The sequence below is a fragment of the Schistocerca gregaria genome, unplaced genomic scaffold (assembly GCF_023897955.1).
Source record: "Schistocerca gregaria isolate iqSchGreg1 unplaced genomic scaffold, iqSchGreg1.2 ptg000486l, whole genome shotgun sequence".
NCBI classification, from domain to species: domain Eukaryota; kingdom Metazoa; phylum Arthropoda; class Insecta; order Orthoptera; family Acrididae; genus Schistocerca; species Schistocerca gregaria.
Window position 1 is genome coordinate 1,874,230 of NW_026061895.1, and position 10,539 is coordinate 1,884,768.

The following is a 10,539-nucleotide window of genomic DNA, read 5'->3' on the forward strand; positions in this document are numbered from 1 at the left end:
ACGCGACATAGCTTTGCAGACGATAAATACAACCGTTTCAGAGAGTAGAGCGGCCAATGTGACGATCTGGCTTTAAGTCGATTCGATAACAAATGACGAAAACGGACGGATTTCTCATTTTTTTATTACATATGAACACTTTTCACATTCTCCCGTGCAACTCGGCTGCTAGTCCTCCTTTCATGCAGAATCTTAAGGTCCTTGGTCATGTCCAAGGCACCAAAGCCAGCTAAAAGGTCAATATTCAATACCTAAATCTTGAATTGGACTACTTCTTACTGGTTATTGCATCAACTTAGTAGTTTCATCTGTGTTCTACTATGGTGATTTTAGTGTCTCCGCATACCGCAGCACGCGACATAGCTTTTCAGACGATAAGTACAAGCGTTTCAGAGAGAAGAGCGGCCAATGTGACGATCTGGCTTTAAGTCGATTCGATAACAAATGACGAAAAGGGACGAATTTCTCAGGTTTTTACCACATATGAACACTTTTCAGATTCTCCCGTGCAACTCGGCTGCTAGTCCTCCTTTCATGCAGAATGTTAAGGTCCTAGCTCATGTCCAATGCACCAAAGCCAGCTAAAAAGTCAATAATCCATAACTAAAACTTGAACTGTACTACTTGTTACTGGCTATTACATCAACTTTGAAGCTTCATATGTGTTCTACTATGGTGCTTTTAGTGTCTCCGCATACCGCAGCACGAGACATAGCTTTGCAGACGATAAGTACAACCGTTTCAGAGAGAAGAGCGGCCAATGTGACGATCTGGCTTTAAGTCGATTCGATAACAAATGACGAAAACGGACGGATTTCTCAGGTTTTTACTACATATGAACACTTTTCACATTCTCCCGTGCAACTGGGCTGCTAGTCCTCCTTTTATGCAGAATCTTAAGGTCCCAGCTCATGTCCAAGGCACCAAAGCCAGCTAAAAAGTCTATAATCGATACCTAAAACTTGAATTGGCCTACTTCTTTCTGGCTATTACATCAACTTAGAAGCTTCATCTGTGTTCTACTATGGTGCTTTTAGTGTCTCAGCATACCGCAGCACGCGACATAGCTTTGCAGACGATAAGTACAACCGTTTCAGAGAGAAGAGCGGCTAATGTGACGATCTGGCTTTAACTCGATTCGATAACAAATGACGAAACCGGACGGATTTCTCAGGTATTTACTACATATGAACACTTTTCACATTCTCCCGTGCAACTCGGCTGCTAGTCCTCCTTTCATGCAGAATCTTAAGGTCCTAGCTCATGTCCAAGGCACCAAAGCCAGCTAAAAGGTCAATATTCATTACCTAAAACTTGAATTCTACTACTTCTTACTGGCTATTACATCATCTTAGGAGCTTCATCTGTGTTCTACTATGGTGCATTTAGTGTCTCCGAATACCGTAGTACGCGACATAGCTTTGCAGACGATAAGTACAAGCGTTTCAGAGAGAAGGGCGGCCAATGTGACGATCTGGCTTTAAGTCGATTCGATAACAATTGACGAAAACCGACGGATTTCTCAGGTTTTTACTGCATATGAACACTTTTCACATTCTCCCGTGCAACTGGGCTGCTAGTCCTCCTTTTATGCAGAAACTTAAGGTCCTAGCTCATGTCCAAGGTACCGAAGCCAGCTAAAAGGTCAATAATCGATACCTAAATCTTGAATTGGACTACTTCTTACTGGCTATTGCATCATCTTAGTAGCTTCATCTGTGTTCTACTATGGTGATTTTAGTGTCTACGCATACCGCAGCACGTGACATAGCTTTGCAGACGATAAGTACAACCGTTTCAGAGAGAAGAGCGGCCAATGTGACGATCTGGCTTTCTGTCGATTCGATAACAAATGACGAAAACGGACGAATTTCTCCGGTTTTTACTACATATAAACACTTTTCACATTCTCCCGTGCAACTCGGCTGCTACTCCTCCTTTCATGCAGAATCTTAAGGTCCTAGCTCATGTACAAGGCACCAAAGCCAGCTAAGAAGTCAATAATCGATACCTAAAACTTGAATTGTACTACTTCTTACTGGCTATTACATCATCTTAGGAGCTTCATCTGTGTGCTACTACGGTGCTTTTAGCTTCTCCGCATACCGCAGCACGCGACACAGCTTTGCAGACGATAAGTACAACCGTTTCAGAGAGAAGAGCGGCCAATGTGACGATCTGGCTTTAAGTCAATTCGATAACAAATGACGAAAAAGGACGGATTTCTCAGGTTTTTACTACATATGAGCACTTTTCACATTCTTCCGTGCAACTCGGCTGCTAGTCCTCCTTTCATGCAGAATCTTAAGGTCCTAGCTCATGTCCAAGGCACCAAAGCCAGCTAAAAGTTCAATATTCAATACCTAAAACTTGAACTGTACTACTTCTTACTGGCTATTACATCAACTTAGAAGCTTGATCTGTGTTCTACTATGGTGTTTTTAGTGTCTCCGCATACCGCAGCACGCGACATAGCTTTGCAGACGATAAATACAACCGTTTCAGAGAGAAGAGCGGCCAATGTGACGATCTGGCTTTAAGTCGATTCGATAACAAATGACGAAAACGGACGGATTTCTCAGGTTTTTACTACATATGAACACTTTTCACATTCTCCCGTGCAACTCGGCTGCTAGTCCTCCTTTCATGCAGAATCTTAAGGTCCTAGCTCATGTCCAAGGCACCAAAGCCAGCTAAAAGGTCAATATTCATTACCTAAAACTTGAATTCTACTACTTCTTACTGGCTATTACATCATCTTAGGAGCTTCATCTGTGTTCTGCTATGGTTCATTTAGTGTCTCCGAATACCGTAGTACGCGACAAATCTTTGCAGACGATAAGTACAACCTTTTCAGAGAGAAGAGCGGCCAATGTGACGATATTGCTTTAAGCCGATTCGATAACAAATGACGAAAACGGACGGATTTCTCAGGTTTTTACTACATATGAACACTTTTCACATTCTCCCGTGCAACTGGGCTGCTAGTCCTCCTTTTATGCAGAATCTTAAGGTCATGGCTCATGTCCAAGGCACGAAAGCCAGCTAAAAAGTCAATAATCGATACCTAAATCTTGAATAGGACTACTTATTACTGTCTATTACATCAACTTAGAATCTTCATCTGTGTTCTACTATGGTGCTTTTCCTGTTTCCGCCTACGGCAACACGCGACATAGCTTTGCAGACGATAAGCACAACCGTTTCAGAGAGAAGAGCGGCCAATGTGACGATCTGGCTTTCAGTCGATTCGATAACAAATGACGAAAACGGACGAATTTCTCCGGTTTTTACTACATATAAACACTTTTCACATTCTCCCGTGCAACTCGGCTGCTACTCCTCCTTTCATGCAGAATCTTAAGGTCCTAGCTCATGTACAAGGCACCAAAGCCAGCTAAGAAGTCAATAATCGATACCTAAAACTTGAATTGCACTACTTCTTACTGGCTATTACATCAACTTAGAAGCTTCATCTGTGTTCTACTATGGTGCTTTTAGTGTCTCCGTATAGCGCAGCACGCGACATAGCTTTGCAGACGATAAATACAACCGTTTCAGAGAGAAGAGCGGCCAATGTGACGATCTGGCTTTAAGTCGATTCGATAACAAATGACGAAAACGGACGGATTTCTCATTTTTTTATTACATATGAACACTTTTCACATTCTCCCGTGCAACTCGGCTGCTAGTCCTCCTTTCATGCAGAATCTTAAGGTCCTTGGTCATGTCCAAGGCACCAAAGCCAGCTAAAAGGTCAATATTCAATACCTAAATCTTGAATTGGACTACTTCTTACTGGTTATTGCATCAACTTAGTAGTTTCATCTGTGTTCTACTATGGTGATTTTAGTGTCTCCGCATACCGCAGCACGCGACATAGCTTTTCAGACGATAAGTACAAGCGTTTCAGAGAGAAGAGCGGCCAATGTGACGATCTGGCTTTAAGTCGATTCGATAACAAATGACGAAAAGGGACGAATTTCTCAGGTTTTTACCACATATGAACACTTTTCAGATTCTCCCGTGCAACTCGGCTGCTAGTCCTCCTTTCATGCAGAATGTTAAGGTCCTAGCTCATGTCCAATGCACCAAAGCCAGCTAAAAAGTCAATAATCCATACCTAAAACTTGAACTGTACTACTTGTTACTGGCTATTACATCAACTTTGAAGCTTCATATGTGTTCTACTATGGTGCTTTTAGTGTCTCCGCATACCGCAGCACGAGACATAGCTTTGCAGACGATAAGTACAACCGTTTCAGAGAGAAGAGCGGCCAATGTGACGATCTGGCTTTAAGTCGATTCGATAACAAATGACGAAAACGGACGGATTTCTCAGGTTTTTACTACATATGAACACTTTTCACATTCTCCCGTGCAACTGGGCTGCTAGTCCTCCTTTTATGCAGAATCTTAAGGTCCCAGCTCATGTCCAAGGCACCAAAGCCAGCTAAAAAGTCTATAATCGATACCTAAAACTTGAATTGGCCTACTTCTTTCTGGCTATTACATCAACTTAGAAGCTTCATCTGTGTTCTACTATGGTGCTTTTAGTGTCTCAGCATACCGCAGCACGCGACATAGCTTTGCAGACGATAAGTACAACCGTTTCAGAGAGAAGAGCGGCTAATGTGACGATCTGGCTTTAACTCGATTCGATAACAAATGACGAAACCGGACGGATTTCTCAGGTATTTACTACATATGAACACTTTTCACATTCTCTCGAGCAACGCGGCTGCTAGTCCTCCTTTCATGCAGAATGTTAAGGTCCTAGCTCATTTCCAAGGCACCAAAGCCAGCTAAAAAGTCAATAATCGATACCTAACTTCTTACTGGCTATTACATCAACTTAGAAGCTTCATCTGTGTTCTACTACGGTGCTTTTTGTTTCTCCGCATACCGCAGCACGCGACACAGCTTTGCAGACGATAAGTACAACCGTTTCAGAGAGAAGAGCGGCCAATGTGACGATCTGGCTTTAAGTCAATTCGATAACAAATGACGAAAACGGACGGACTTCTCAGGTTATTACTACATATGAACACTTTTCACATTCTGCCGTGCAACTCGGCTGCTAGTCCTCCTTTCATGCAGAATCTTAAGGTCGTAGCTCATGTCCAAGGCACCAAAGCCAGCTAAAAGGTCAATATTCAATACCTAAAACTTGAACTGTACTACTTCTTACTGGCTATTACATCAACTTAGAAGCATGATCTGTGTTCTACTATGGTGTTTTTAGTGTCTCCGCATACCGCAGCACGCGACATAGCTTTGCAGACGATAAATACAACCGTTTCAGAGAGAAGAGCGGCCAATGTGACGATCTGGCTTTAAGTCGATTCGATAACAAATGACGAAAACGGACGGATTTCTCAGGTTTTTACTACATATGAACACTTTTCACATTCTCCCGTGCAACTCGGCTGCTAGTCCTCCTTTCATGCAGAATTTCAAGGTCCTAGCTCATGTCCAAGGCACCAAAGCCAGTTAAAAAGTCAATAATCGATATCTAAAACTTGAATTGTACTACTTCTTTCTGGCTATTACATCAACTTAGAAGCTTCTTCTGTGTTCTACTATGGTGCTTTTAGTGTCTCCGCATACCGCAGCACGCGACAAATCTTTGCAGACGATAAGTACAACCTTTTCAGAGAGAAGAGCGGCCAATGTGACGATCTTGCTTTAAGTCGATTCGATAACAAATGACGAAAACGGACGGATTTCTCAGGTTTTTACTACATATGAACACTTTTCACATTCTCCCGTGCAACTGGGCTGCTAGTCCTCCTTTTATGCAGAATCTTAAGGTCATGGCTCATGTCCAAGGCACGAAAGCCAGCTAAAAGGTCAATAATCGATACCTAAATCTTGAATAGGACTACTTATTACTGTCTATTACGTCAACTTAGAAGCTTCATCTGTGTTCTACTATGGTGCTTTTCCTGTTTCCGCCTACGGCAACACGCGACATAGCTTTGCAGACGATAAGCACAACCGTTTCAGAGAGAAGAGCGGCCAATGTGACGATCTGGCTTTCAGTCGATTCGATAACAAATGACGAAAACGGACGAATTTCTCCCGTTTTTACTACATATAAACACTTTTCACATTCTCCCGTGCAACTCGGCTGCTACTCCTCCTTTCATGCAGAATCTTAAGGTCCTAGCTCATGTACAAGGCACCAAAGCCAGCTAAGAAGTCAATAATCGATACCCAAAACTTGAATTGTACTACTTCTTACTGGCTATTACATCAACTTAGAAGCTTCATCTGTGTTCTACTATGGTGCTTTTAGTGTCTCCGCATAGCGCAGCACGCGACATAGCTTTGCAGACGATAAATACAACCGTTTCAGAGAGAAGAGCGGCCAATGTGACGATCTGGCTTTAAGTCGATTCGATAACAAATGACGAAAACGGACGGATTTCTCATTTTTTTATTACATATGAACACTTTTCACATTCTCCCGTGCAACTCGGCTGCTAGTCCTCCTTTCATGCAGAATCTTAAGGTCCTTGGTCATGTCCAAGGCACCAAAGCCAGCTAAAAGGTCAATATTCAATACCTAAATCTTGAATTGGACTACTTCTTACTGGTTATTGCATCAACTTAGTAGCTTCATCTGTGTTCTACTATGGTGATTTTAGTGTCTCCGCATACCGCAGCACGCGACATAGCTTATCAGACGATAAGTACAAGCGTTTCAGAGAGAAGAGCGGCCAATGTGACGATCTGGCTTTAAGTCGATTCGATAACAAATGACGAAAACGGTCGAATTTCTCAGGTTTTTACCACATATGAACACTTTTCAGATTCTCCCGTGCAACTCGGCTGCTAGTCCTCCTTTCATGCAGAATGTTAAGGTCCTAGCTCATGTCCAATGCACCAAAGCCAGCTAAAAAGTCAATAATCCATACCTAAAACTTGAACTGTACTACTTGTTACTGGCTATTACATCAACTTTGAAGCTTCATATGTGTTCTACTATGGTGCTTTCAGTGTCTCCGCATACCGCAGCACGAGACATAGCTTTGCAGACGATAAGTACAACCGTTTCAGAGAGAAGAGCGGCCAATGTGACGATCTGGCTTTAAGTCGATTCGATAACAAATGACGAAAACGGACGGATTTCTCAGGTTTTTACTACATATGAGCACTTTTCACATTCTCCCGTGCAACTGGGCTGCTAGTCCTCCTTTTATGCAGAATCTTAAGGTCCCAGCTCATGTCCAAGGCACCAAAGCCAGCTAAAAAGTCAATAATCGATACCTAAAACTTGAATTGGCCTACTTCTTTCTGGCTATTACATCAACTTAGAAGCTTCATCTGTGTTCTACTATGGTGCTTTTAGTGTCTCAGCATACCGCAGCACGCGACATAGCTTTGCAGACGATAAGTACAACCGTTTCAGAGAGAAGAGCGGCTAATGTGACGATCTGGCTTTAACTCGATTCGATAACAAATGACGAAACCGGACGGATTTCTCAGGTATTTACTACATATGAACACTTTACACATTCTCCCTAGCAACGCGGCTGCTAGTCCTCCTTTCATGCAGAATGTTAAGGTCCTAGCTCATTTCCAAGGCACCAAAGCCAGCTAAAAAGTCAATAATCGATACCTAACTTCTTACTGGCTATTACATCAACTTAGAAGCTTCATCTGTGTTCTACTACGGTGCTTTTTGTTTCTCCGCATACCGCAGCACGCGACACAGCTTTGCAGACGATAAGTACAACCGTTTCAGAGAGAAGAGTGGCCAATGTGACGATCTGGCTTTAAGTCAATTCGATAACAAATGACGAAAACGGACGGATTTCTCAGGTTATTACTACATATGAACACTTTTCACATTCTGCCGTGCAACTCGGCTGCTAGTCCTCCTTTCATGCAGAATCTTAAGGTCGTAGCTCATGTCCAAGGCACCAAAGCCAGCTAAAAGGTCAATATTCAATACCTAAAACTTGAATTCTACTATTTCTTACTGGCTATTATATCATCTTAGAAGCTTCATCTGTGTTCTACTATGGTGCTTTTAGTGTCTCCGCATACCGCAGCACGCGACATAGCTTTGCAGACGATAAATACAACCGTTTCAGAGAGAAGAGCGGCCAATGTGACGATCTGGCTTTAAGTCGATTCGATAACAAATGACGAAAACGGACGGATTTCTCAGGTTTTTACTACATATGAACACTTTTCACATTCTCCCGTGCAACTCGGCTGCTAGTCCTCCTTTCATGCAGAATTTCAAGGTCCTAGCTCATGTCCAAGGCACCAAAGCCAGTTAAAAAGTCAATAATCGATATCTAAAACTTGAATTGTACTACTTCTTACTGGCTATTACATTAACTTAGAAGCTTCTTCTGTGTTCTACTATGGTGCTTTTAGTGTCTCCGCATACCGCAGCACGCGACAAATCTTTGCAGACGATAAGTACAAACTTTTCAGAGAGAAGAGCGGCCAATGTGACGATCTTGCTTTAAGTCGATTCGATAACAAATGACGAAAACGGACGGATTTCTCAGGTTTTTACTACATATGAACACTTTTCACATTCTCCCGTGCAACTGGGCTGCTAGTCCTCCTTTTATGCAGAATCTTAAGGTCCCAGCTCATGTCCAAGGCACCAAAGCCAGATAAAAAGTCAATAATCGATACCTAAATCTTGAATAGGACTACTTATTACTGTCTATTACATCAACTTAGAAGCTTCATCTGTGTTCTACTATGGTGCTTTTCCTGTTTCCGCCTACGGCAACACGCGACATAGCTTTGCAGACGATAAGCACAAACGTTTCAGAGAGAAGAGCGGCTAATGTGACGATCTGGCTTTATGTCGATTCGATAACAAATGACGAAAAAGGACGGATTTCTCAGGTTTTTACTACATATGAACACTTTTCACATTCTTCCGTGCAACTCGGCTGCTAGTCCTCCTTTCATGCAGAATCTTAAGGTCCTAGCTCATGTCCAAGGCACCAAAGCCAGCTAAAAGGTCCATATTCAATACCTAAAACTTGAATTGTACTACTTCTTACTGGCTATTACATCAACTTAGAAGCTTAATCTGTGTTCTACTATGGTGATTTTAGTGTCTCCGCATACCGCAGCACGCAACATAGCTTTGCAGACGATAAGTACAACCGTTTCAGAGAGAAGAGCGGCCAATGTGACGATCTGGCTTGAAGTCGATTCGATAACAAATGACGAAAACGGACGGATTTCTCATTTTTTTACTACATATGAACACTTTTCACATTCTCCCGTGCAACTCGGCTGCTAGTCCTCCTTTCATGCAGAATCTTAAGGTCCTAGCTCATGTCCAAGGCACCAAAGCCAGCTAAAAAGTCAATAACCGATACCTAAAACTTGAAATGTACTACTTCTTACTGGCTATTACGTCATCTTAGGAGCTTCATCTGTGTTCTACTGTGGTGCTTTTAGTGTCTCCGCATAGCGCAGCACGCGACATAGCTTTGCAGACGATAAGTACAACCGTTTCAGAGAGCAGAGCGGCCAATGTGACGAACTGGCTTTAAGTCGATTCGATAACAAATGACGAAGACAGACGGATTTCTCAGGTTTTTACTACATATGAACACTTTTCACATTCTCCCGTGCAACGCGGCTGCTAGTCCTCCATTCATGCAGAATCTTAAGGTCCTAGCTCATGTCCAAGGCACCAAAGCCAGCTAAAAGGTCAATATTCAATACCTAAAACTTGAATTGTACTACTTCTTACTGGCTATTACATCAACTTAGAAGCTTGATCTGTGTTCTACTATGGTGCTTTTAGTGTCTCAGCATACCGCAGTACGCGACATAGCTTTGCAGACGATAAGTACAACCGTTTCAGAGAGAAGAGCGGCCAATGTGACGATCTGACTTTAAGTCGATTCAATAACAAATGACGAAAACGGACGGATGTCTCAGGTTTTTACTACATGTGAACACTTTTCACATTCTCCCGTGCAACTGGGCAGCTAGTCCTCCTTTTATGCAGAATCTTAAAGTCCTAGCTCATGTCCAAGGCAAAAGCCAGCTAAAAAGTCAATAATCGATTCCTAAAACTTGAATTGTACTACTTCTTACTGGCTATTACATCAACTTAGATGCTTCATCTGTGTTCTACTATGGTGATTTTAGTGTCTCAGCATACCGCAGCACGCGACATAGCTTTGCAGACGATAAGTACAACCGTTTCAGAGAGAAGAGCGGCCAATGTGACGATCTGGCTTTAAGCCGATTCAATAACAAATGACGAAAACGGACGGATGTCTCAGGTTTTTACTACATGTGAACACTTTTCACATTCTCCCGTGAGACTAGGCTGCTAGTCCTCATTTTATGCAGAATCTTTAAGTCATAGCTCATGTCCAAGGCACCAAAGCCAGCTAAAAAGTCAATAATCGATATCTAAAACTTGAATTGGACTACTTCTTACTGGCTATTACATCAACTTAGAAGCTTCATCTGTGTTCTACTACGGTGCTTTTAGTGTCTCCACATACCGCAGCACGCGACATAGCT